Source organism: Ranitomeya variabilis, chromosome 1 (genome assembly GCF_051348905.1).
Source record: "Ranitomeya variabilis isolate aRanVar5 chromosome 1, aRanVar5.hap1, whole genome shotgun sequence".
In the NCBI taxonomy this organism is placed as follows: Eukaryota; Metazoa; Chordata; class Amphibia; order Anura; family Dendrobatidae; genus Ranitomeya; species Ranitomeya variabilis.
The window spans coordinates 507,274,008-507,301,991 of record NC_135232.1 but is presented as its reverse complement, the minus strand read 5'-3'; the positions used below and the strand labels follow the sequence as shown (position 1 = coordinate 507,301,991).

Below are 27,984 nucleotides of genomic sequence, written 5' to 3'. Positions count from 1 at the left end.
ATTGATTTATTTTGATTGGGGCGAAAGGGGGGTGATTTAAACTTTTATATTTTTTTTATTTTTTTCACATTTTTAAAAACTTTTTTTTTTTACTTTTGCCATGCTTCTATAGCCTCCATGGGAGGCTAGAAGCAGGCACAGCCCGATCGGCTCTGCTACATAACAGCGATCATCAGATCGCTGTTATGTAGCTAAAATGCAGGTGTGCTGTGAGCGCCGACCACAGGGGGGCGCTCACAGCCACCGGCAATCAGTAACCATAGAGGTCTCAAGGACCTCTATGGTTACCTTCCTGACACATCGCCGACCCCCGATCATGTGACGGGGGTCGGCGATGCGCTCATATCCGGCCGCACGGCCGGATGCGGTAGTTAAATGCCGCTGTCTGAGTTTGACAGCGGCATTTAACTAGTTAATAGCGGCGGGTGATCGCGATTTCACCCGCCGCTATTGCGCGCACATGTCAGCTGTAAAAAACAGCTGACATGTCGCGACTTTGATGTGCGCTCACCGCCGGAGCGCACATCAAAGCGGGGGTCCCGACATGTGACGTACTATACCGTCACATGTCGGGAAGGGGTTAATGTACTGATGGTGGTTCTGGTGATATATTCATGTAAGAACCCCTTTAAATTGGTTCAGTATGAAAATGTGGCCCATGGTCCACAAAATGTCATGCACTCCTATTCTGTGGTCCTCTTCATATATCAGTGTCTCCAGTACGTATGGTAACAATTTGCACACCTACTTGAGACACTTACACATAATAATAAATTTATTTCTATAGCGCCAACATATTCCGCAGCACTTTACATTTTAGAGGGGACTTGTACATACAATAGACATTACAGCATGACAACAAACACATAGATCAAAACAGACACTAAGAGGAATGAGGGACCTGCTCACAAGCTTACAATCTGTGAGGAAAAGGGGATACACAAAAGGTGGATGGTACCAATTGCTTTCATTGTTCGGACCAGCCAAAGTGTAAGAATCAGGTGTTCATGTAAAGCTGCATAAACTGGTTATCAGCCTAAGTATGTAACAGTACAGACACAGAGGGCTGTTAAATGTATAAAGCGTGTGAGAACATGATGCAAGAAATCTGGTAATGGTAAAAATTTTGAAAGGGCAAAACAGGGATAGTTAGGTTAATGCGTTCAGATGGTAGGCCAGTCTGAACAAGTGCATTTTTAGGGCACGCTTAAAACTGTGGGGATTAATCATATGCATCTGAGTAGTGCATTCCAAATAATTGGCGCAGCACGTGAAAAGTCTTGGAGACGGGAGTGGGAGGTTCTAATTATTGAGGATGCTAAACTCAGGTTATTAGCAGAACGGAGGCACGGGTAGGGTGGTAGACTGAGACGAGGGAGGAGATGTAGGGTTGTGCTGAGCCATGGAATGCTCTGTGGGTGAGGGTAATAAGTTTGTACTGGATTCTAGAGTGGATGGGTAACCAGTGTAATGACTGGCACAAGGTAGAGGCATCGGTGTAACGATTGGTGAGGAATATGATCCTGGCTGCAGCATTCAAGACAGATTGGAGAGGGGAGAGTTTGGTAAGAGGGAGCCAAATAGTAGAGAGTTACGATAGTCCAGACGAGAATGAATAATAGTAACAGTGAGAATTTTTGCAGAATCGAAAGTAAGAAAGGGTCGAATTCTAGAAATGTTTTTGAGGTGCAGATAACAAGAGCGAGCCAGTGATCGGATGTGGGGGTGAATGAAAGCTCTGAATCAAGTATGACCCCAAGACAGCAGGCATGTTGCTGGGGAGTGTCACGATAATGTAAAAATGCCATATTGTGCCATATATTGTGAGTTTAGTTCTAGAAGGTTCCATGGCAAACACACGCGGTGGGCCATTCCGACTCCCCCTCTTCTCTGCCTGCTGCCTGTGTGTGTAATTCAAAACCCCTCAGTTTCCCTCCTCCCACAAGAATTTATATAGCTCTGTGCTGCAAATACCAGACTCTGTGAACACTACTCATTCCCTCTCCCACCTGGTACTGGCCAAAACTAGTATAGAAAGCATGAAATTCTTTGGTCTATTAAAGTGATATATAGGGGCACCGATCCAGGCTAGAGATCTAAGAATTATATATTTCGGATGTCCATCGAGGGATCTATAACTCCCTGAAATAGCTAGAAGCTAAACCCAACGAGTGCAAAGTGCTGGTTTCTCCGTAAGCGGGTCATGTAACTATGCCGTATTTACGCTAAAAAGAATCACCCCGACGTGGTGCACCTTGTGATCCTGGTGTATTTTGTATACGAGATTCATACAGCGAGCTAGGTAGAAAACTGATTGCCATAACACTAAGTAAAAGGGGAGATTTTCAGCCTCAAAGTGAGGTCACCACAGGGGGAGTGCCTGGGTTTTAGGCTAGGAAATAAGTAGTGAAGAAAACAGTCTTCACGTGTCTTTTGTCCGGGGTCTAGCTGCTGTACAGATGTGTGAAGCATCTAGATGCAGCCCCTCCTCCTCAGCACACGGCCAGCCATGATGATGAAATGAAATAACGACCTGTAACTGTTCTTTTCAATTTTAATCCTTTTTTTTATTTGTAATTGTATTGTACATATGATTTGTCTCCTTTATAATATCTTTTCATACCTCTGTAAACACTGCCTACCTTTTTGTGGAGTAAAATATAAAATTCCTAGCTTGTCTCTCCTTGTCCTATAACGAACTGTCAAGTCCTCTGAGGTGAATTACGCTACTGATTTGGGTTGGCTCCAGACACGTTAACAATTAAGAGAATCGGAGCTGGTGGCAGCAGAATTTGTCCTGTGCACTTGGGAGTCTTTGCAGTGACCGGCAGCGTTAATAATCATTGTTCCCACCTGAGTGGGAGTAGTTATATCGCCCTCGATGCAGCATGCCCAATCGCCAGTACATAGCAGGCAGCCTTTCTGGTGAATAATTATCCTTGATGCAGTACCCTGACTGACCTGAGGGTAAGGGGGGCCCAGAGAGCTGCAAGTTCCAAACCGGAACTGGGAAGTGGGATATACAGTAGATAAATCCCCTTCAGAAAGAACCAGGGGCAATCAAACAACCCCGGTTCATGACAAATTGGTGTGAGTGGTGGGTATGATAAAGGTATCTTCCCCGTGATCTGTGACATATTGGTGGGATCCCTGACATATCCAGTGGGATTCGTGACTCGGAGTAATGGTGGATCCACACACGGAAATTGCAATGTCTTGCGTAGGTACATTAGTAGAGGGAGGAAACACAAGGAGTTCAGTTTTTGACAGGTTCAGTTTCAAATAAAGGGAGGACATGATGTTAGAGACCGTGAAAAGACAATTACTGGTGTTTTCTAAAAAGGCAGGCGTGATATCAAGAGAAGAAGTGTATAATTGGGTGTCATCAGCATAGAGATGGTACTGGAAACCAAATCTACTGATTGTTTGACCAATAGGGGCAGTATACAAAGAGAAGAGGAGGAGGCCTAGAACTGATCCTTGAAGAGCCTAAACAGTAAGGGGAAGGTAAGAGGAAGAGGAGCCAGCAAAAGATACAGTGAAGGAGAGGTCAGATAGATAGGAGGAGAACCAGGAGAGAATGGTGTCCTTGAGGCCGATGGAACGGAGCATAGTGAGGAGGAGGTGATGATCCACAGTGTTGAATGCAGCAGAAATGCAGGAGAATTTGCATGGAGTAGTGACCATTAGATTTAGTTGTTAGTAGATTATTCAAGACTTTAGTAAGGGCAGTTTTGGTAGAGTGTAAAGAGCGGAAACCAGATTGTAGAGGGTCGAGAAGAGAGTTATCTGAGACAGAGCAGATAAGATGGGACTGGACCAGGTGTTCCAGGAGTTTAGAGATGAAGGGAAGATTAGAGACAGGTCTATAGTTAGCGGCACAGTTTTGGTCGAGGGATGTTTTTTTAAGTAATGGATGTATGATGGCATGCTTAAATGAGGAGGGAAAGATACCCGAAGAGAGAGAGAGGTTGAATATTTTTGTTGGATGAGTGGTGACAGCAGGGAGAAAGGGACTGGAGGAGATGTGACGGAATGAGCTCACTGGTGCAAGTGCTTAAGCGAGAAGATGCAAGGAGCCTGATTACTTCTTCTTCTGTGACTGGTTCAAAGTCAGGGAGTAAGCTAGATGCAGTTGGGGAGGGAGGACAGTGCATGGTATGAGGGGATTGGGAGATAATTTCCTTTCGGATATGATCATTTTTTTCTATGAAATAATTGGCCGGATCATCAGCGCGGAGATCCGTGGTTGGGGCCTGCACTCTTGGTTTGAGTAGGGAATGAAATGAGTCAAAGAGACATTTCGGGTTATTGGATATTGAGGTGATGAGGGTGTTGAAATAGGTTTGTTTGAAGAGGTGAAGGGCAGTGTTGTATGTTTTAAGCATAAACTTATAATGGATGAAATCTTTGGGTAGATTGGACTTTCTCCACAGACATTCGGCGCACCTAGAACACCACTGCAGGAAACCTGATTGCAGCGTGTGTCATGATATGTACTTTTGCCCTGTCCTGTATTTGAATAATATGCCATTTAATGTATGTAACTGTTCTCTGGTTTCTATTAGCTGTAATTTATGTATTTTCTTGTGCTTTGAGTTCACCTGTAACAATATGTCTCCTTCCCCCAATACTTGCAGCCCTAAGCTATAATGTAATTAAGCTTTGTCAACACCACTAGTGAAGAATAGCCATTCTTCCTCACAGCAGGTGGCTAGTCAAATGTACATACTAGACCAGGGGTGGGGAACCTCGGCTCTCCAGCTGTTATAAAACTACAACTCCCAGCATGCCCTAGCAACTTGCAGCAGTTGAGGCATGCTGGGAATTGTAGTTCTCCCACAGCTGGAGGGCCAAGGTTCCTGACCCCTGTACTAGACAGACTAAGCGGAGCCGACCAGTCTAGAATCTTCTGGTGGACCCAACCATTGAATAGAAGGTGTGACCCCTACCCCCCTTCATGGGTGGATCCCAGGAGCTCAGACAATCCATTCTTATTTTTGAGATCAGATGTGAGTTGATCCTTAAAGGAGAAGGAGTGGAGGAGTGGGGATTCTTAGCTGAGGCAAGACCCCACGTCCATCTGTGACTGCGGAAGCGAACGGGGCGAGACTTGAGCTGAGGACATATCTCGTCGTTCGTGAGATTGTTTTGGGATCCCTTGGACTCGTGTGGACTATTGCTTTGTTAGCTGGCACAAGGATTATTGGGAGGTGCCCCCGAATCTGCTCTGTTGGACTCGTGGAAGGACTATTGTTTCGTTTATCGGGTGCGGGATTACTGGACAGCACCTCCAGATCTATTTCTTTACTTGGACTTATTGTGGACTTCTCGTGGACTTGAAGGACATTATGGATATTTGATGTTATATGCTCCCTGCTTTAATAAATCTCGTTGGATCGTCCCTAGGCCTGTTGTCCCTTCCTGCTCTGCCGTACACCCCGTCACAGCGTGTGCCAGGGTTGATGGCATCTGTGCTTTGATGTTCTATGTATAAGAGGTGCAGCTTCATCCAGGGCATGTTGCAGTGTTTCATTGTAATGCTTCAGTGTAGAATCAGGACATGAGAGGGATGAGATAGGGACCAGTGATAACTGCAAGTTCTTCATAAGTTTCTGGGTGTTATTGAACTGTATATTTCTATATGTCTGGAAATTAGGGGTGACTGTTGTGAACTATACTTCTTGGCTCCCTCTTGTGGTCACTAGTGATTTGGCACTTGGATTGTCTTTTACCAGGTTGGTACTCACCTGCTTCGTTAGGCCTGGGGTGTTGCTATTTAAACTTCCTGGATTCTCAGTCCAGTGCCTGGCATCGTTGTAATCAGTTCATTTCTGTTTGCTCCTTGTCTTCAGGTCCTGGTTCTTTGCAAGATAAGCTAAGTCCTGCTTTCTTATTTTTTGTTATTTTGCTTTGTTCATATTTTTGTCCAGCTTGTACAAAATGTGATTCCTGATATTGCTGGAAGCTCTAGGGGGCTGATATTCTTCCCCCTCACCGTTAGTCGGTTTGGGGGTTCTTGGATATTCAGCGTGGATATTTTGCAGGGTTTTTTGCTGACCATATAAGTCATCTTACTATTTTCTGCTATTAGTCAGTGGGCCTCTCTTTGCTAAAATCTAGTTCATTCTTACGTTTGTCTTTTCTTTTTACCTCACCGTTATTATTTGTTGGGGGCTTGTATTACTTTGGGGTCTTTTCTCTGGAGGCAAGAGAGGTCTTATTTTCCCTGATAGGGTTAGTTAGTTCTCCGGCTGGCGCGAGACGTCTAGGATCAACGTAGGCACGTTCCCCGGCTACTGTTAGTGTTTGTGATAGGATCAGGTATATGGTCAGCCTAGTTACCACGTCCCTATGAGCTGGTATTTATGTTTGCAGACTTTTGCTGTAATCTCTGAGATCCTTGCCATTGGGATCATAACAGGTGACCTGAGCAGGATGGCAGTTATTGATGGAGAATGAAAGAAGGTTGTGGTCAGAGAGCGGGAGAGGGGAGTTTGTGAAATCATCCACTGAGCAAAGGCGAGAGAAGACCAAGTTGAGGGAGTTTCTGTCTTCATGCGTTGGAGACTTAGTAAGCTGCGAAAGGCTGAAGGAGGAGGTTACAGATAAAAGGTGAGTAGAAGATGGGGAGAAGGGAAAAGCAATGGGGATGTTGAAATCACCCGTGATCAGGGTGGGGATATCACAGGAGAGAAAGTGTGGAAGCCAGGTGGCAAAATGATCCAGGAACTGATGGGAGGAGCCTTGCGGACGACACACCACCGCCAATCGAATGGAGAAGGGGATGAAGAGTCTGACAGCATGGACCTCAAAAGAAGCGAAAACAAGTGAGGGTACTTGAGGGATAACCTGGAGAGTACATTTGGGTGATAAGAGCAGACCTCCACCTGCTCTGTTGTCCGATCTTGGGGTATGAGAGAAGTATAGTCCACCATATGAAAGAGCAGCAGCAGCGGTGGTGTCTGACTGCTGGATCCAAGTTTCAGTAAGAGTCAGGAGTAGTGTTGAGCATTCCGATACTGCAAGTATCTGGTATCGGCCGATATTCACGGTATCGGAATGCTGATACCGAGTTCCGATACTTTCAGTATATCGGATACCGAAATTGGAAGTTCACATAATTCAAAGAGCCAGAATTCAGCCAATGAGGAATCATTAGAAGTGTGGGCACATAACTGCATGTTAGGCATGTAACTACTGGCATGGCTGTGATTGGCTGCTGAAATGATGTCATGATGCATTATAAAAGTCTCCGCCGCCATTTTGGGTTCACTCTGCTGTGAATTCAGTTAGGGACAGGATGCTGTGTTCTGACTGAGGGCCAGTTTAGAGCTAGCGATTTGCTTCATTGTGCTTTACCCAGGCTAATTTAGCAACCGCTGTGTGAGAACCTTGCTTTTGCCTTGCAGCGCTGTTCACGGCTGTCTGCAAGGTGTCTGTGTGAGTGCAGCTCACTCTGTAGTCTGGTCTGCAGCCACCGCTGGTTGTAGCCAGCTCAGGGTGCATCACTGCCTCATACCGTTCCATTGTCCTTTTTGCAATTAGTGCAGCCTGCTGCACATTTTTTCAAATTTATCCTATTAGTGGCTTTCCATCCGTATCCTGCTAGATTGTGGAAAAACACTATATAGGATTACATAGAGGAGCTTTTTTTGGCCTTGAAGCGCCGTTCACGGCTGTCTGCACGGTCTCTGTGTGAGTGCAGCTTACTCTGTAGTGTGTTCTGCCGCCACAGCCGGTTGTATTCAGCTCAGGGTGTGTGTCACTGCCTCATACCGTTCCATTGTCCTTTTTGCAATTAGTGCAGCCTGCTGCACATTTTTTCAAATTTGTCCTATTAGGCCATGTTCACACGCTGCGGGTTCCTCTGCGGGTTAATCCCGCAGCAGAATTGAAAATCTGCAGGGCAAAACCGCTGTGGTTATCCCTGCAGATTTATCGCGGTTTGTTCCGCGGTTTCCGCTGCGGGATTACTGCTGTACTATTGATGCTGCATATGCAGCAATATGCAGCATCAATAGTAATGTAAAAAATAATAAAAATTGGCTATACTCACCCTCCGACGTCGCGATCTCCCCGGCGCTGTAAGCGGCTGTGCCGACAAGGACCTTCGTGACGTCACGGTCATGTGACCGCGGCGTCATCACGGTCATGTGACCGCGACGTCACCACAGGTCCTGTTCGGCACAGCAACTGAGACCGGACGCCGCGGGCAGCGCTGAGAGGTGAGTATAGCTTCATTTTTTATTTTAATTCTTTTTTTTACACTATTTTATGGTTCCCAGGGCCTGGAGGAGAGTCTCCTCTCCTCCACCCCGGGTACCACCCGCACATTATCCGCTTACTTCCCGCAACGTGGGCACAGCCCCATGCGGGAAGTAAGAGGTTCAATGCATTCCTATGGGTGCAGAATCGCAGCGATTCTGCACAAAGAAGTGACATGCTGCGGGTTGTAAACCGCTGCGTTTCTGCACGGTTTTTCCCGCAGCATGTGCACTGCGGTTTGTGGTTTCCATAGGGTTTACATGTTAATGTAAACGCTATGGAAACTGCTGCGGACCCGCAGCATCAAAATCGCGGCGGTTCCGCGGTAAAAACCGCAGCGTGTGAACATGGCCTTAGTGGTTTTCCTGTTGTGAATTCTGCTCTTGGGCTCCCTCCTGTGGTTGTTAGTGGTAGTGCAGTTGTCTCTGGGTTGTAATCCAGGGCAGGTGTTTCTGCTGATTGCAGCTCTATTAGGTATTTAGGTGTGCAGGATCCATGAGTCCCTGCCAGTTGTCCATTGTTCTTGGAGGGATTGCATCTCTGTCTGGCTCCTCATGCCCTGCTGTCAGTTCAGCTAAGATAAGTGTGTTTATTTTTGTCTCTGTAGCACACATGCAGTGTGCTTTACAGTTCAGTGCAATTTATTGTTTTTGTCCAGCTTTGACTTTGTTTGGATTTTTCAGTCATGCTGGATTCTCTGGAGATGCAGATGTACATTCTATGTCTTTAGTTAGATGTTGAATATTTGTATTATCTGCTGTGGATATTTTTAGGGTTTTAATGCTGACCGCTTAGAATTCTGTCCTATCCTTTTCTATTTAGCTATAAGTGCCTCTTTTGCTAAATCCTGTTTTCTGCCTGCGTGCGTCTTTCCTCTTATACTCACAGTCAATATTTGTGGGGGGCTGTTTATCCTTTGGGGTTCTACTCTGAGGCAAGATAGAATTCCCATTTTCAACTATAGGGGTATTTAGTCCTCCGGCTGTGTCGAGGTGTCTAGGCCGTGTTAGGTACACCCCACGGCTACTTCTAGTTGCGGTGTCAGTTTAGGGTTTGCGGTCAGTACAGGTACCACCTACTCCAGAGATTGTCTCATGCGGCTCCAGGGTCACCGGATCATAACACTTTCCATCCGTATCCTGCTAGATTGTGGAAAAACACTAGGATTACATAGAGGAGCTTTTTTGGCCTTGCAGCGCCTTTCACGGCTGTCTGCATGGTCTCTGTGTGAGTGCAGCTCACTCTGTAGTCTGTTCTGCCACCACAGCCGGTTGTATTCAGCTCAGGGTGCGTCACTGCCTCATACCGTTCCATTGTCCTTTTTCAATTAGTGCGGCCTGCTGCACATTTTTTCAAATTTACCCTATTAGTGGCTTTCCATCCGTATCCTGCTAGATTGTGGAAAAACACTATATAGGATTACATAGAGGAGCTTTTTTTGGCCTTACAGCGCCGTTCATGTCTGTCTGCACGGTCTTTGTGTGAGTGAAGCTCACTCTGTAGTCTGTTCTGGGAAATAAAACAAAAAGTTTATAAAGTTCACCAAACACTCCACTTTACTGTTGTGTAGGCCACATTAGCTCATATTAAAGTCTAGTCCACACTTGATAAAATTAGTGTTTCTTATTCCTGTTAGCAGCTGTTCAGGAATAAGTACGCTAAGCCCTCAGTACTTTTCTGCCTATCTTTATCAGTCTACCAAGATGAAGAAGGCAGGGAGTAAGGCACGTGGGCATGGAGGTGGAGCAGGGAGAGGATGTGGGGATTCTGGGCCTGCTGCGGGAACCGGTGACTAGGGTTGAGCGAAACGGGTCGGCCATTTTCAGAAGTCGCCGACTTTTGGCAAAGTCGGGTTTCATGAAACCCGACCCGACCCCTGTGTGGGGTCGGCCATGAGGTCGGCAATCTTCTGAATCTGGGATCGGAATTCCGATACCGAGTTCCGATATGTTTGCAATATCGGAAATCGGTATCGGAGTCCACATTTAAGTGTAAAATAAAGAATTAAAATAAAAAATATTGCTATACTCACCTCTCCGACGCAGCCTGGACATCGCCGCTGGTAACCGGCATCTTCCGTTCCTAAGAATGGTGCTTGAAAGACCTTTCGATGACGTCACGGCTTGTGATTGGTCGCGGCGGCCCACGTGACCGCTCAGCGACCAATCACAAGCCGTGACATAATTCTCTCAGGTCCTAAATTCCTCATTCTAGGAATTTAGGCCATGAGAATTACGTCACGGCTTGTGATTGGTCGCTGAGCGGTCACGTGGGCCGCCGCGACCAATCAAAAGCCGTGACGTCATCGAAAAGTCCTTCACGCGCTCATTCTTAAGAAGGAAGGCTACCGGAAAGAAGCAGGGCGCGTCCGAGGGTGAGTATATACCTAATAGGAATATACTCACCCTCGGCTTCTTTCCGGCAGCCTTCCTTCTTAAGAATGAGCGCGTGAAGGACCTTTCGATGACGTCACGGCTTTTGATTGGTCACGGCGGCCCACGTGACCGCTCAGCGACCAATCACAAGCCGTGACGTAATTCTCATGGCCTAAATTCCTAGAATGAGGAATTTAGGACCTGAGAGAATTACGTCACGGCTTGTGATTGGTCGCTGAGCGGTCACGTGGGCCGCCGCGACCAATCACAAGCCGTGACGTCATCGAAAGGTCTTTCAAGCACCATTCTTAGGAACGGAAGATGCCAATTACTACCAGGGTGCGCCAGAGGGTGAGTATATCAATATTTTTTATTTTAATTCTTTATTTTACACTTAAATATGGATCCCAGGGCCTGAAGGAGAGTTTCCTCTCCTTCAGACCCTGGGAACCATAGTATCCCATTGCAGTGCATTGGGTTTCGGCCGACCCCGACCCCGACTTTTTTATAGGATCGGCCGATTTCACTCGACCCGACTTTTGAGAAAGTCGGGTTTCGTGAAACCGACCCGATCCTATAAAAATAAAAGTCGCTCAACCCTACCGGTGACTCATCATCCACCAGTTTTAGCAGGGAACATTCCTTCATGCACAGCTTTGTTGGAGCTCGCCGAACCCCGCTGCTGCGGGACAAACAAATTGAAGCCGTTGTTGGATGGATGGCAGCTAACGCATCGACTTCAATTAGTGCCACATCCTCTCAGGCACAGAGCACTGAAGAGCACCCATCTGTCTCTTCACCACCTGCCAAAGAGAGCCCAGGACAGGAGCCATCTCTACTTCTGTTCTCTGAATCTCTTGGCCTGGAAAGTGGGGGCCAGCCAAGCAGCATTCGAGAAATGGAAGAAGAGCCAGTATGCAGTGATGCCCAACTGCTTTGTCTCTCTGAATCTGAGGAGGTGGGTGGGCCAGTGCCTCCGGCCAGCACACCTCAGTACACATCTGATGATGATAAGACTCAGGTGCCACTTTCTGGTGCGTACTGTGCTGTCGAGATTACCCAGGAGAAGCAGTTGGTGGAAGAGGGTAGTGTAGATGATGAGGTCATTGACCCATCATTTCGTGAGGGACAGGAAGGTCGTGGGAGCAGCTCTGAGGAAGAGATTCCCTGAACGGCCCAAAGAGGGAGAGGGAGGGGGAAGACTGCGTTGCCTGTAGCCTCCACTTCGGCACCCATTAGGAGCATGCCTCTTCCAAAAGCCAAAACGGGAGCTCTCAAGACTTGCAGTTGTTCATTCCCCACCTATCAGGCACAGGGAATATAATATATACCTGATTATATGGCATATGTGTTCATTCCCCTATTATCTGCATATATTCCATGTTCATTCCCCATCTATCAGGCACAGGGAATATAATATACACCTGTTTATATGGGATATGTGTTCATTTCTCTATTATCTACAAGTATTCCATCTTCATTCCCCACCTATATAGCACAGAAAATATAGGTATACACCTGTTTATATCGAATCTATGTTGATTTCCTAATTGTCTACATACAATTCATGTTCAGTTCATATCCAAGATGCATAAGAAATCTATAACACCTCTCCATCTCTTTGGAGCTATAAGTTATTATGTTCATTCTTTTTATTTATTCCTTTTCTTCATTCTTTTTAGTATGTCCCGTATTTTCCGCATTGACTTGGTCCTATGTGTGCTTGTTTTCTGCAGGGCGAGTCGTGGTTTTGAAAGTCACGTTTTATTTTTTTTTTTCAATTGTAATGTACATGGAAACCAGAAAACATATAATTTTGCCATTTTGTTTAATTATGTGGTAAAAATGAGGTGGCAGTGTGATTGTCCAGGGCAGTATGGTTGTGGCACGCTCGTATGGTCTCACTATTTCTGAGGGATTAGAAAGAGTTGAGGGGAGAAAGTGTATCGGATTCTGTATCCCGTGGGTGCAGGCTGTAGTTTTCATTGGGGCATCTTGTTTGCTATTTATTGCACCTTATGAGGGAGGTGAAAGAACTGAATAACTGTAATTTTTTTGCATTTAGATTTTCTGGGTATAATGTTACCTGATGGGCTCAGCAATTTTACATTTTGATGTTTTCCGCAGTACTAAGTTCATTTTTTTTCTGGTGAAAATGTAGGTGATTAGAATTGTATAGAGTGCTGTTCACAGGTTTTAGGTAGATGTTGGGAAAATGTTGCATAGTAAGGCCTCTTTCACACATCAGTTTTTTATCAGTCACAATCCGTCAAAGTGTTGAAAAAGCGGCTCCTGTGCAGATTGTAAAAAAGTGATGAACTGGATCCGTTCCATCGAAGCGGCTGCTGCCGGAATTTAAAGGAGCAAAATTCGAGATCGAGAGAGATTTTTTTTTTTCCCTGAATGTTAAGTAAAATTGTGAGCCCACACAATAATGGTCTCAGCATGCTGTATTGTTGGCATGACACTGGAGTCATAGTATTGTTGACCTTTCCTTCTCTGCACAGTCATTCTTACAGATGTGAGAAACAGTCTGAAGTGAGCTTCATTTATATTTGATGATGAACCTGTGGTACATTTTCAAAACCCTTCGCACGGATTAGTCAAGAATGGGTTGCTCTCTTCCAGTATTTGGCTCAGAAGCTGGTACCTAGCATGCCAGGGGGAATTTCAGTCACCTTGAAAAATAAAGCTCAACAAAATGTATATGTTGAATATTTGCATAAACTTGCTGAATTTGTCAAAAGTGTAAAACCCTATGACATGTTTATAACTGTACTTAAGTAACCATAAAAACATCGACCTGAAAGATCTAAAAACACTGAAGCAACAAACTGTGAAAACCATCAATAATCGTCCATGATATTTTTTTTCGGTCTCAAACGTAACCTTCACCTTTTTTATACAGGCACATTTTTGTCTTGTTTTTATTGTTTTAAATTAAAGAATTAAAAAAATACTTTTTTTCTCTAGTCACCTTCCACGACAGTCACCTTAGAGGATGTCTCCCTGCCCTAATGGGGGACAGGAAACACAAAGAGGTTAAATAACCCTCCCCTTCCTGCTATCTCAAGTGTTTTTCCTGTACCCCAGTGGGGCATGAAGAGGTTCCTGCAGGTGCTGCCGTGGCCGGTGAATTGAGCACCTGGATATTCTTTCCAGCCGGGCAGCCGAGGTCGGGCGGTGCTACCTCTCCTCCTCCATGCGGCTGCGCCCGTCTCCATCTTGCTTGGACTCGGGCCCCCTTTCCCACCCCTCTCGCGCCTCTGTTGGGGGCAAAGCGGGGCGGTGATGTGCTGCCGGGGTTCTCTTCGAGCTCCCCGGCGTGTAGTGGAGTTCCGGGTTCGCGCGCGCCGGATGTGACGTCAGCGAGCGTGCTTCCGGTTCGCGGCCTGGTGCTCCACGCAGGAACGCACGCCATCTCCTGCGTTCCATGCGTGGCTGAATCGCCGGCATGATAGGGTCGTCTCTGGCCTCCCTACGGACCAAGGGGAGGAGTAGCACACAATTAACCCTGGACCTCGATTTCTTAATATCCTGGTCAGGTGCCTCTAGGTAAGACACTGTGTCTCTGTGTGACTACGTACAGCTTGACTATGGACGGCAACAAACCCTCTGCTACATCTGCAGATCCCAGCGTTCACCCATCTACCGTGAGTAGGTGGGCTGGTCCCTTCACTGTTCATCCATGTTAAGATGGGTCATTTAGTATACCTCTCTCTTTTAGAGAGAAAAGGTCTCTGTCCCAAAGAACAAACCCAGCCGCAAGTGTGGTGTTTGTGGCTCCCGGCTACCTTCCGCCTACAAGAAGTCCCTGTGTCAACCCTGTACGGATGACATATTACGTGCTGAACAGCCCTCCCTCCTGGACAGCATAAAAACTCTGATTAAACAGGAGGTACAGACCTCCATGGCGGCCTTATCCCAACCCCAGGTGTCGCATCCTCCCCCCCCAGAAAACAAAAAAAAAGAGGAAAATGGCACCAGTTGATACCTATTCTGACTCTGGTGAAGTTCATACCTGAGTCAGGCGATAATTGGGAAAATGAGGGCTCTTACATCCACCCCTAAACCTGACGGGAAAAAATATTATTTTCCAGGACGTCATCCTGACAGCACTATGGAGGATGTCCTCCTCCCCCTTGCTGGGACAGGAAACACACGAGAGTTCAAAAGGTCCGGTCCCACCCCCATTCCTCAGTGTTTTTCCTGTCCCTGCAAGGGACACATGAGAGAAGCTGCGCAGCTTACCGGAGCTCAGGGGGATTGTGCGGCTTGCCAGATCCTTCCCCCTGTCAAGACGCTCAGGGCAGAAACCCTCCAGAGGGGGGTCCCTCTGCTCCAAAGACCAGCAGCCGCTCCTCCCGGGGGGGGGGGGGCTCTCGGCTGCGGACGCGGTTCCCGAGGTCAGTAGCACTCAGCAGCGTGAACGCCGGGCTCTGACTCTTCCGGCGGAAGTTCCGGGGACCGCGTCACTTCCGGTTTGCGGCATCCGTTACTGCGACTTCCGGTAACGCTGATATACAGGGAAGGCGTGCGCTCCAGCGTGGATCCCAGGTATTGTAGCGTTTGAGAGGCGCTGCAGCGGTCACACTCTGGATACTATGGAGAGCATGACACCTGAGGATGGGGTAAGTGCGCAGAGCGCAAACTCCCCTGACACCCAGTAATAAAGCCACCCTGTCACCTTCCCTATCTTATATCGTTTAGGATAAGGGAACTCCAGCCGTCCCCCCTGGTCAAGTTAAAAGATCTGGAAAAGCCTCTGGGAAGTCCAGCAGATGTCCACTATGTAACGCTAAACTTTCGGACACCCATGGCAAAACCTTATGTGCAGACTGCACATCCAAGGTTATGAGAGAGGAGCAGCCCACCTTATTATCTGAGATGAGGTCCCTAATCAGAGAAGAGGTCCAGGCTTCTCTAGCTACCATGGTCGAAAAATCCAGCCCTATGCCCAGTCGCAAAAGGGCCAGGCGGGAGTTGGAATATACTTCTGAGGACAGGTCCGATTCTGAGGACCTTGTCTCCGAGGAAGAGGGCGAGATTCCTTCTGGAAGCCAGGACCGCCAGAGGAAGTACCTTTTCCAGGCGGAGGACACAAATGAGCTGGTGCAGGCGGTGCGATGCACCATGCAAGTAGAGGAAACATCTAAGCCGCAAACCAGGCAGGACCTGATGTTCGGGGGACTTATGTCACGTCGGCAGACAGTCTTCCCGGTCAGTGAGCATATCAAGGCCATGGTGCTCGAAGAATGGAAGGAGGCGGAACGTCGGCTGACACTGTCTAAAGACTTTAAGTCGCGCCTACCCTTTGAGCCAGAGGATGTTAAGCTTTGGGACGAGATACCCAAGGTGGATGTCCCGGTGGCGAAGGTCGCCAAAAAGACTGCTATTCCGTTCGAGGACTCGTCAACCTTGCGCGATCCAATGGATCGTAAAGCGGACATATTGCTAAAAAGAGCCTGGGAGTCTTCCGCGGCTCTAATTAAAACCAATATTGCAGCTACCTCGGTAGCCCGGTCTATGCACCTCTGGATGGGTCAATTAGAGGAGCATCTCTCTAGTAAGACCCCAAGGTCAGAGATCTTAAACTCTCTCCCTATAATGAAGTCCGCCACAGCTTTTCTATCTGACATGACGGCTGAGTCAGTCAGATTTTCAGCCAGAAATGGGTCATTGTCCAATGCGGCTAGAAGAGCGGTCTGGTTAAGGTCTTGGTCGGGCGATAATGCGTCCAAAACAAAATTATGTTCAATCCCTTTCTCAGGTGCAAGAGTTTTCGGTCCTTCCCTCGATACCATCTTAGAGTCGGCCTCAGACAAGAAAAAAGGGTTCCCAGAGGACAAGCCTAAGAGGTCTCAGTCCTTTCGGAGGGGATTTCCCTTTAGACGACAGTCTGACTTCAGAGGGTCCGACTTCAGAGGGGGAAGGTCCAATAGAGGGTTTAACAGGGGTTCCCGTGGCCAGAGTAGTAAGAACAGGAGTTTCTTCTTCAGCCCCTCCTCTAAAACTAAACCACAATGACGCCACTCTTATAGGGGGGAGGCTGCGCCATTTCGCGGTAAACTGGAGCAGAGTCACGCAAAATCAATGGGTCCTTCGTACTATCTCAGAGGGCTACAGCATAGAGTTTTACTCGCCTCCGCCAGACAGGTACATCGTACCTACGGTGGTTATGCAAGACTCTCCCATGTTAAAAGACCTGAGGGACATGCTTGCCTCGAAGGTCATAATTCCAGTACCTCCGCTAGAGGTAGGCCAGGGTCATTACTCCTCCCTGTTCTCCATTACAAAACCGTCCGGCGACTCACGTACAATAGTAAACCTGAAGCCTCTGAATGCCTGGGTCAGGTACAAGAGGTTTCGCATGGAGTCCATCCGTTCTGCAATCCTCCTCATAGATCGGAATGCGGTGATGTGCACTCTCGATTTGAAGAGTGCCTATTACCAGGTCCCTGTCCACCATCTATCTCAGAGGTTTCTGAGGTTCGTGGTAGTTCTGCCGTCCGGGATCTGCCACTACCAGTTTCAATGCCTTCCGTTTGGACTTGCCTCAGCACCTCGCGTGTTTACAAAGCTGGTCTCAGAGATAGTGGCTTTCCTAAGAAACCAGGGGATTATAATAGTCCCTTACCTCGACGACTTTCTGCTGATAGCACGAACACCAGAGGTCTTAACGGATCACAGGAACCGGACCATTGCTGTAATGGAACACTTGGGATGGATCATCAACTGGCAGAAATCAGATCTGATTCCGGAACACAAAAAGATCTTCCTGGGTGTCTGTCTGGATTCTGCAAACAGAATATCCCTTCTGCCCGAATCCAAGCTGGAGTCAATACAAGTCCATGTCAGACTCCTACTAGAACGCAGAGTCTCAATAAGAATGGCCATGAGAGTGCTAGGCCTAATGACGGCATGCATACCATGCGTAAGATGGGCACAGTTCCATTCAAGACCACTACAGAGCTTAATCCTCTCCAAGTGGGACCGTCGTCAATCTTCTCTGGAAAGTATTTTATATCTTCCAGGTCCAGTACGAAGTTCGCTCCTTTGGTGGACAGACCCAAAGAATCTAAGAATCGGGGTACTATGGACTACCGACCCTCACGTGGTAGTTACCACAGATGCCAGCGCCTGGGGCTGGGGAGCTCACCTAGAAGGAAGGATTCTCCAGGGACAATGGCCTCCAGATGTAGCCGGCAACTCGTCCAACTTCCGAGAGCTGTATGCTGTCTGGGAAGCCCTGAGAAGAAATCGGCGCACGCTGGAGAATCGTCATGTAAGGATATTGTCCGACAACGTGACAGCTGTTTCCTTCCTAAAACACCAAGGAGGTCCAAGGCACCATCTTCTCCAGGAGCTGGCGGGGAGAATATTTCGTTGGGCAGAAAAATCGATCCTCTCCATCTCTGCAATCCACTTGGAGGGCTCCCAGAACGTCATAGCGGATTACTTGAGCAGAAGAAGAGTGTTCGCAACAGAGTGGGAACTCAACCAGGACATCTTCCAGGAACTGTGCCGGCGTTGGGGCACTCCCAGTATAGACCTTTTCGCGAACAGGAGAAACTCGAAGGTCTCAAGGTTCTTCTCTCTGAACCCTCGGGATCTGCCGGAAGGAATAGATGGTCTAAGTCAGAGTTGGACAGAGCCCCTCTCATATGCTTTCCCTCCTCTAGCACTAATCCCGGCTGTTCTCAGGAAGATCAAAGAAGAACAGGCTCGAGTAATTTTGGTAGTTCCATACTGGCCAAGAAGGAGTTGGTTCTCTCTTCTGGTAGACCTGGCGATAGAGAGTCCAGTAGAACTGCCTCACAGACCAGATGTAATCCACCAGGGCCCAGTGTACCATCCGGATCCAGAGAAGCTACACCTCTCAGCCTGGATCCTGAAAGGAACATCCTGAGGGCAAGAGGCCTGTCTGACCAGGTCATATCCACTATCAAGGCTAGTAGAAAGCCGGTCACGTCAGCAATCTATTTGAAGATCTGGAGACGTTTCTGTCTGGAGGGTGGCAGGTCCGAGGTTGCGGCAGGCACTCCCGACTTACCCAGAATTCTGGATTTTCTACAGTCGGGGTTCGATAAAGGGCTTAGGCCAAGCACCTTAAAGGTGCAGATCTCCGCACTAAGCTCCTTTCTAGACTATCCCCTAGCAACACATCCCTGGATAGTTAGGTTTATCAGAGCCACCCAAAGATTGCGCCCCACCATTAGACAGTTAACTCCTCCTTGGGATCTTAACCTTGTCCTGAATTTCCTCTGCAAAAATAATTACGCCTCGGCAGATAACATGTCCATTTCAGCCCTGACACGTAAAACGGCATTCTTAGTGGCGATCACCACAGCTAAGAGGGTGGGGGAAATCCAAGCCTTGTGCACACGGGATCCGTACCTCCAGATTAGAGATGATTGTGTGGTTCTCAAACTAGATCCCTCGTTCGTTCCAAAAGTGGGAACTCTAAAAAATAGGAATCAAGAGATAGTGTTACCATCCTTTTGCTGTAACCCTTCCAATTCTAAAGAGGAAGCTCTGCATTCCTTGGATGTCAGACAGGCGGTCATCGACTACCTATCAGCCACCAACCCATGGCGAATCGATCCAAACCTGTTTATTTTGTTTGGGGGTAAAAATAAGGGAAAGAAGGCCTCTAAGGCCTCCATTGCTCGATGGATCACGTCTGTGATCTCTGAGGCCTACCAGTCGGAGGGCATCTCTCCTCCAAAAGGTCTTCATGCACACTCTACTAGAGGGATGGCTACTTCTTGGGCTGAGAGGGCAGGCGCCTCTCTAGAGCAGATTTGTAAGGCCGCTACATGGGCTAGTGTGAATACCTTCTGCAAACATTATAAACTTGATGTTTTGTCCGGTCAGCATACTGCATTCGGGAGAAAAGTTCTCCAAGCGGTAATCCCACCCTGAGGAGGTGCTTTGGTACTCTCCATAGTGCTGTCAGGATGACGTCCTGGAAAATAGGTATTAAGCTTACCGTTAATTATGTTTCCAGGAGTCCATCCTGACAGCACGGGTAATTCCCTCCCTGTTAATATGACTATGCCTTTGTAATATGAACCTGACATGTCTGTAGTATTTCCTAAACATATGATGTAATATGTTCCTGATATATGGTGTTATGTTCTTTACCATTAAATATTATTTTTTTGCATCTCCCTTGAGGCGGTTCTTGTTACAACACTGAGGAATGGGGGTGGGACCGGACCTTTTGAACTCTCGTGTGTTTCCTGTCCCAGCAAGGGGGAGGAGGACGTCCTCCATAGTGCTGTCAGGATGGACTCCTGGAAACATAATTAACGGTAAGCTTAATACCTATTTTTCCTCTGAGGATATGGATGAGCTTGTTTCCATAGTAAGAAGCACCATGGGGGTTGAGGAAGTGGAGGAAAAACATTCCGTTCAGGATGAAATGTTTGGGGGCCTGAAACCCAAAATCAAAGAAGGGTTTCCTATTCATGAATATATTCAAAACCTTATTTTTCAAGAGTGGGTTTCCCCAGAGAAGGGCCTTGGTGTTCTTCAGATTTTAAGCACCGTTTTCCCCTAGAGGGTGACAATTCTATTTGGGAGGTTCCCAGGATGGAAGTCCAGGTCTCTTAAAAGTTACTAAAAAGTCGTCTCTCCCATTTGAGGGCTTTTCTCAATTGAAAGATCCAATCTAGAAAGATCTAGAACTCAGCCAGGAGAGCCCTTTGGCTGAAGTCTTGGGGAGGCGACATTACCTCTAAAACTAAACTCTGCGCCTTCCCCTTTCAGGGACATCATGTGTTCAGGCCAGTCTTGGATGATATCCTTGATAAGGCATCCGATAGGAAAAAATTGCTTCCCGAAAAAAATGTTGCTAGGAAGCGTTTTTTTCGCCCCCCTCGTGACCAGTCCTCCCAGAAGGACTTTAGGGGAAAAGGTAAAACGGGTCAATGGAGCTACCCGAAGGGGGGTAGAGGCAGGAGTATCCTTGTGCCCCAACAGCAACAGACCCCGGATAAACAGTGACTCTCTAGTGGGAAGCCGGCTCTCACAGTTTGTTGTCCAATGGCAGTCCATATCCACGAACCAGTGGGTCCTCCACACCATACAATTCGGACAGAAATTGGAATTTGAGAGCCCCCCCCCAATGCCTGAGAATTACCCCGGAACAATCCCCAGACCTCCAGGACTCCCTTCTCCTTCAAATTTAGGATTTCTTGCGAGAAAAAGTGATCTCTCATGTACCTCAGCAGGACTTAGGTAGAGGTCATTACTCTCGTCTATTCCTCATAAGGAAACCCTCCGGGAAATGCACAGTAGGGTGTTTCATTTTGTATGGTAAAAATTAAAATGTCAAATTTTTGCAGACTTTGCTTACGCCCCGAGTCTCACTAATGTAAAAAGTATATATGCCAATTTTCAAGATGATCGAACTATGTTTAGAGGTTGCACACTTTTATCAGTTTAATAAAAGCACGCAAAAAAACACATTTTCAATGTTAAGTATTTTTTATTAGAAATTCAAACAGTTAAACTTAGAATAATAGTGACAATAAACAGTAACATTGATAGGCAGTATAATATGTATTAAATGATTTACACTAATGTGCTGTGAAAGATGCAACTCCTTTTGTTCGCTTGGTGACGGCTTTTCTATGATACTCGACAACTCTTAACAAGAACTGTTTCGGTTGTTCATCTCTGATTGAATTATTAAACTTCTTTATCAGAGCAATGCCCCTTTCTGTGGTGTCACTCACCACCTTAAGAGCATTGATGGAGCTTCTTAGTGTATCACTGCAATATTCTTCTACATCGTGGATCCCAAAATTCAATTCAAAGAATGTCTTTGTTTTACTTGTAACAAAATCGCTGAGGTCTTTTCCTTCAAAAACTAGTTTTTTACCTTCCAACTGTTTCAGCTCCTTTTTCTTTGCAGGTTTCATTCTTACATTTTCAAACATCTTATCCTTCTCAGCCTGACTGATACGTTCATCCAAAAATGCCAATCCTATGTTAGTTTCTGACAGATACCAAATGTGGCTCTTAGCCACTGTGAGGGCACTTTCTCTGACCTCTTTATCTGGATAATATTGCAAAAGCTGTAGCATCTCCAAATCATTCTTTGGAGCCCATCGACTTACAACTGCCTCCTGCCAAAAGCGGACATATATTAGACAGACAAAACGCACTACTTTTCTTATTCCTTTCAATTCGGTATTAGAAATATGCAATTATTTAGTGAATAGCACAATTTTGAGTACATACCGTATATACTCGAGTATAAGCCGACCCGAGTATAAGCCGACCCCCCTAATTTTGCCACAAAAAACTGGGAAAACTTATTGACTCGAGTATAAGCCTAGGGTGGAAAATGCGGCAGGTACCGGTGAATTTCAAAATTAAAAATAGATACTCCATACCGTTCATTATGGCCCCATAGATGCTCCACATAAAGCTGTGCCACATATAATGCTCTACACCGTTCATTATGGCCCCATAGATGCTCCACATAAAGCTGTGCCATATATACAATGCTCTGCACCGTTGCCCCATAGCTGTGCCATATAGTGCTCTGCACCGTTGCCCCATAGCTGTGCCATATAGTGCTCTGCACCGTTGCCCCATAGCTGTGCCATATAGTGCTCTGCACCGTTGCCCCATAGCTGTGCCATATAGTGCTCTGCACCGTTGCCCCATAGCTGTGCCATATAGTGCTCTGCACCGTTGCCCCATAGCTGTGCCATATAGTGCTCTGCACCGTTATTGCCCCATAGCTGTGCCATATAGTGCTCTGCACCGTTATTGCCCCATAGCTGTGCCATATAGTGCTCTGCACCGTTATTGCCCCATAGCTGTGCCATATAGTGCTCTGCACCGTCCATTATTGCCCCATAGCTGTGCTGCTACAATAAAATAATAAAACACATACTCACCTCTCTTGCTTGCAGCTCCTCAGCGTCCCGTCCCGGCGTCTCTCTGCACTGACTGATCAGGCAGAGAGCGGCGCGCACACTATATGCGTCATCGCGCCCTCTGACCTGTACAGTCAGTGCGGAGAGACGCCGGGAAGATGGCGCGATGCCCGGCGTGTGGATCGTGGACAGGTGAATATGCGATACTTACCTGCTCCCGGCGTCCCGCTCCTTCCCCCGGACAGCTGTTCTTCGGTGCCGCAGCCTCTTCCTCTATCAGCGGTCACCGGCACCGCTTCATTAGAGAAATGAATAGGCGGCTCCGCCCCTATGGGAGGTGGAGCAGCCTATTCATTTCTCTAATGAGCGGTCCCACGTGACCGCTCAGGGGAAGAGGCTGCGGCACCCGGAGACCGTGGGACGGGCAGGGAGAGCGACAGGATCGCCGGGACTAGGTGAGTATATGACAGTCCTCACCCGCCGACCCCACCACCGATCATGACTCGAGTATAAGCCGAGAGGGGCACTTTCAGCCCAAAAATTTGGGCTGAAAATCTCGGCTTATACTCGAGTATATACGGTATATGGCCTTTGCCATCCACCTTGCTTCGGTCAGAGCCCCTGGAACCCTAAATTCGAAATAGTTTTCATCCCAGCCTCCAAGATATAGAAATGATAGCTCTAATAGCTCTTTGTAATCTTCTCTTGGATGACTGCCATCTTGCAAGACATTGTTGAGGTAGTCCACTATTTTCACACGTTGTTCTTCTAGAAAACCTTGAATGTGATTTTCTTCATCTAACATCGTGAAATAGGACTTCTTATCAACTGAATTCGACTGATTTTGGAACTTTCGGAAAATCTGGATGTCAGGACAACTTGATGGGATGTTACAACAGTTACCAAACACTCCTTTCAAGATTAATTCGTGGGTGTGGTGGCGGCAAGCCAACCACAACAATGGTCTCCCAAATTCAGTTTCAATTCTGATACATGCGCCTTGGATCATTCCTGTATTAGATGCAGTTGTATCGAAAGATATACCAATGATAAGGTCACGTAGTGCGAATCGGTCCACCTCCTGAATAACAACTTCAGCCATTAGCTCACCAGTACCTTTCTGGGCAACAGGTACGCCAAGCAAATGCTCAAAATCTTTTCCAGTTTCAAGAGCAGCTCTATCTTCTAGAGTTTTGACACTCCCTCAGGCAACAATTCACTATCCCAATGTAAGATTAAATGAGGAGGATTTTCAAACAGTGACTTTTCCATGTTTCTCATCGCCCGAGCTCGGAAAACGGTAGATGGAGATATGGAAATGCATGAAACATCGTGACCAAGGCTTTTTGTAGTTGCAATAAATGAAGTACTTGCTTGTCGAATGGAGAGTTGTTATCGATCCCATGTAGCCGTGAGTGTGTGATCAAGAGGTTTTAATCTACGACCTGCACAAGATTTTTTCACTGGTGGTGCAGAAAATTTGTCCTCTTCATGAATTGATGATGATGGAGATGAGACTGAGTGTTCCACTGTTCATTTTGGTGATTTCTTTATAATGTTTCTCGTTGTATGCCTCCTTTTTTTCTGCATTTATTTTCTTCTTTTTAATTTGTGAGGCAAGAACCTTATCTACACCACTCATTGATAAACTCATATAATCCTCTCTTTGTGACATAAGGAATGCTTTATCGTCTTCTAGTACGCTATTCATGGAGATCACATTTTGCCTGGCAATATCAAATAGCTCAATAAGATCACCTTTCCAAATCTGCCGCTTCATATTTACTTTGTCAATGTTTCTTGATTTCTCTTTACCCAGATGTTGATATTCCTTGTATAACTTCTGTATACGAGTTCGGATATTCTCCTCTGTCATGACAGGGATACTTGCTTTCTTCCACACTTCCTTTAGTTTAATACTTGTGGATTTAACAGCACACGAGAGTGTTTCTTTCATTTCCTTGTGATGGTAAATAAAAACTAAAAGCACGTGTTCCTTGGAAGGGAGTTGAGCTCCCAAAAATTCACCACCAGGCACCTTTTCAAGTAACCAAATTCCCTTTCTAGTACTCTTTTTCAGTTAAACTACCCGCAAAACATAATAGAAACACAACATACACATTAGTGTGATGTCGATGATACATTTTCATGAATTTCGGTACTTTCAGATAAAAGTGATCAAAGTGTGCAACCTCTAAATATTAATTGATTTTGCTAAAATTTTTTACATGGATCTTTTAGATGACTTAGACCAAGGATTCAAGCAAAGTCATATGAAAATCATAACTTCGGAAAAATGAAACACCCTAATGCACAGTGATCATAAATTTAAAACCCTTGAACCAGGTCATCAAATACCGAAGGTTCATGATGGAGTCAATCAAAATGGTAATCCCACTTATCAAGCAAAACTGGGTAATGGCGACAATAGACCTGAGGGACGCCTATGTTCCGATCCATCCGGATCACAAGAGGTTCCTCAGGTTCGCTGGCTCCCACAACCGCAGGATCACTCACTTCCAGTTCAATGTGCTTCCCTTCGGAGTATCCTCAGCCCCAAGGGTGTTCTCGAAAATCATGAGAGAAGAGGTTATCTTCATCCGTCTTCAGGGAATTTGCCTTGTCCCTTATTCAGACGACATTCTCATCATTGCTCCTTCAACATCTAAGTTGAACCAAGATGTGTCAAAGACTCTAGGTATTCTCGAGTCCCTAGGCTGGATCCCGAATCTCCAGAAGTCGGACCTACAACCTTCCACAAGGAAAAAATTCCTGGGGATTCTCTTAGACTCGGAGGAAAGAATGTCCTTCCTTCCCGAAGATCATCAGCGCGACCTTTGTCAGAGAATCTCCAGATTCAAACAACAAAGGTCCCCCACCCTGAAAAGAGTCCATGTCCATTCTAGGGTCCCTAACTTCGTGTATTCAGGCAATATCCTGGGCCCAGGCACATACACGAATCCTCCAGACTCACGTCCTCCTATATTCTTGGAGGTATCGGAACAAACTGTCCAGGAGAATTCCACTCCCCGGACACGTGAAGTCAGCCTTCTCGTGGTGGCTAAAGGGCCGGAACCTTCGGCGGGGGGGTAAGCTGGGACCAGCTTCCCCTGAAAGTGCTTCACACAGATGCCAGCCGAAGAGGTTGGGGCGCCGTGGTGACATAGGTTCCAGATCTTCCAACCTGAGGGAATTAAAGGCAGTAGAGGAAGCACTGGTAGCTGCTTCATCTCTAGTCCAAGGACATCATGTCCGTGTCTACTCCGACAATGTAACGACGGTGGCTTATCTTCGGCATCAAGGGGGCACGAAGTATGCCAGTGTGAAGTTAGTGGCAGCACGGATATTTCTCTAGGCAGAGAAACGCCTGCTTTCAATCTCCGCAGTACATCTGAAGGGCTCGGACAACACCCAGGCAGATTTCCTCAGCAGGAAGGACGTCCATCCCGGGGAATGGTGCCTGAACCAGGAGGTTTTCCTATCCTTAACCTCGAGATGGGGGATCCCAGAGGTCGACTTATTTGCAAATGGCCAAAACGCAAAATCAAAAACATATTTCTCCCTCAGCCTCATGCATGGGGCTCTGGGAATAGATGCTTTCATTCATCCATGGACCTTCAACCTGGCTTACGCCTTTCCACCAATTCCGATGCTGTCAAAGACGCTGCAGAAGATCCGGTCAAAGTCACAACAATCCTGATTGCCCCAATGTGGCCGGGTCGGAGCTGGTACAGCGCCTTGAGGGGAATGGCCGAAGAACATCCCATACTTCTTCCTCAAAGAACCGACAGCCTTGTTCAAGGTCCCCTACTTTACCTAGGACTCAAAAAGTTGAACCTGGCTGCTTGGCTAATGAGACCGACAGCTTAAAGGCCAGGGGCCTCTCAGACAGGGTTATCCAAACTCTCCAAAAGAGTAGGAAACCTGTGACCAATGCCATCTATGGCAAAGTATGGAAGAATTTCTCTTCCTGGTGTCTTCCCAGTGTCCCTGATCCGTTCCACCCCAACATTGCTCAAATCCTAGACTTCCTCCAGAAGGGTTTAGATCTTGGGCTCACCCCGAGTACTCTAAGGGTATGTGCACACGTAAGAATTTTTTGCAGAAAATTCCTGAAGAAAACCGGACATTTTCTGCAAGAAAACCGAACACGTTTTTTTCGCATTTTTTTTCCGGAGCTTTCCCAATGCATTATATAGCGGGGAATACGCGAAAAAAACGCATAATTAACATGCTGCGTTTTTTACCTCCATGCGTTTTTTTCGTGGGAAAAAATGCATCATGTGCACAAAAATTGCAGAATGCATTCTAAATGATAGGATGCTTATGTATGCCTTTTTAATGCGTTTTTATCGTGAAAAAAACATGGAAAAAAACCGCAACGTGTGCACACAGCCTAAAGGTTCAGGTATCGCCCCTTAGTTCTTTTTTGACCAGGATCTGGCTGACCACTGGTGGATCAAAAGATTCTTGACTTCAGCAAGCAGATTACTTCTTGGACTCCCTAGTCGGGTTCCCCCCTGGGATCTAAATTTAGTACTTAATAGTCTAACTCAGCCACCCTTTGAGTCCTTGTCTTCTTTACCCCTTAAAATCCTAACGCTTAAAACGGTGTTCCTGGTGGCAATTACCACAGCTAGGCACACAGGAGAATTGCAGGCCCTGTCTGTTCAAGAGCCCTTCCTATCTATAAACTCTGATAGTATAGTCCTGCGTCTAGATCCCGCCTTTATGCCCAAAGTCGTTTCAGATTTTCATAGGTCAGGATGTTATTTTGCCCTCATTTTGTCCAAATCCTTCCACACCCTGGATGTCCGCAGAGTAGTCTTCCACTACCAGGAGCAGTCCAAGGCTTGGAGGGTCGACCAGAATCTATTTATTCAGTTCTCAGGACAGAATAAAGGAAGGAAAGCAGCTAAGAGCACAATTGCAAACTGGATTAAGCAAGCCATCTGCCTTGCATATTCGGCAAAAGATCTCCCTCCGCCGATCTCTCTGAAAGCCCATTCTACCCGGTCGGTCTCCACATCATGAGCAGCAAGAGGGAACACCTCATCTGAGCAGATATGCAGAGCCGCCACCTGGTCTTCTGTACATACTTTCATCAGACACTACAGGCTAAATTTCGACAGGGATCTGACATATTCGGCAGACGTGTTCTAAAACCGTAGTCACTCCCTAAAGAAATTAACGTTGGTATAACTCCAAGGTGACTGTCGTGGAAGGTGACTAGAGAAAATAGAATTACTTACCGGTAATTCGGTTTCTAGGAACCTTTCACGACAGCACTAATTTCCCTCCCTATCTGATATTCACAGGATGATTCCTGCACTTTGGTGGTATATATTCACGCTAGTATGGCCAGAAAAAACACTGGAGATAGCAGGAAGGGGAGGGTTATTTAACCTCTTTGTGTTTCCTGTCCCCCATTAGGGCGGGGA

At 46.7% G+C, this 27,984-nt stretch overlaps 1 protein-coding gene across 3 annotated transcripts in view; it reads left to right on the top strand.

Annotated features, from left to right (window-relative positions):
* CHERP (calcium homeostasis endoplasmic reticulum protein) overlaps window positions 1-27,984 on the top strand; it is a 121,054-nt gene that overhangs the window by 11,081 nt on the left and 81,989 nt on the right. The gene's annotated exons all lie outside the window — the stretch shown is intronic.